We start from the raw sequence: 257 nt of genomic DNA, 5'->3' as shown, positions 1-257 counted from the left end.
CCTGATGAAGGGAGCTTTGACTCTTGGAAGCTTATTCCCTGAAACTCTTGTTGGTCTTTAATCTGCTACTGGACTCAAATCTAACTGTCCCAGTATCACCGAGTAAGCACCATGCAAAATATAAATCTGAACACGGGTCTCCTCAATCCACACTGGTCTTCATGCCATTGGTCCATCTACTTCAGCATGGTCTGCTCTGATGCAGATGAGCTCAGAGACTCAAACAGAGAAAGATCCTTTCCCGCACCTGTTCTCTT

The sequence above is a fragment of the Gekko japonicus genome, unplaced genomic scaffold (assembly GCF_001447785.1).
Source record: "Gekko japonicus isolate JY-2015 unplaced genomic scaffold, Gekko_japonicus_V1.1 scaffold4336, whole genome shotgun sequence".
NCBI classification, from domain to species: Eukaryota; Metazoa; Chordata; class Lepidosauria; order Squamata; family Gekkonidae; genus Gekko; species Gekko japonicus.
Note: the sequence above shows the minus strand (reverse complement) of the source record.